Here is a 230-nt window from a genome sequence, read left to right on the forward strand (position 1 = left end):
AGATATACAGAGAATTGGTCAGTATATAGTCAAACCCTTCCTATGGGAGGCTTTTGCTGCTCAGTCCCCACCCAGTACATTAAAGAATCCAAAGTGTTTGAATGGCAGGATAAAGTGTTAGACAGACCCCATATTGGGCATTCCTGCATGTCGGTTGTAAACTCTGTATTTCTATGAATATGCAGAGGATTTTTCTTCTTGGGTTGGGGTTGGAGGGCAGCAGCCCCCCA

At 44.8% G+C, this 230-nt stretch overlaps 1 protein-coding gene across 1 annotated transcript in view; it reads left to right on the forward strand.

The window, feature by feature from the left end:
• The window catches only part of LOC119594097 (THO complex subunit 6 homolog), a gene marked incomplete in the record, with an annotated part of 6516 nt that overhangs the window by 1041 nt on the left and 5245 nt on the right, over window positions 1-230 (forward strand).

This window comes from Penaeus monodon, chromosome 33, assembly GCF_015228065.2.
Source record: "Penaeus monodon isolate SGIC_2016 chromosome 33, NSTDA_Pmon_1, whole genome shotgun sequence".
NCBI classification, from domain to species: domain Eukaryota; kingdom Metazoa; phylum Arthropoda; class Malacostraca; order Decapoda; family Penaeidae; genus Penaeus; species Penaeus monodon.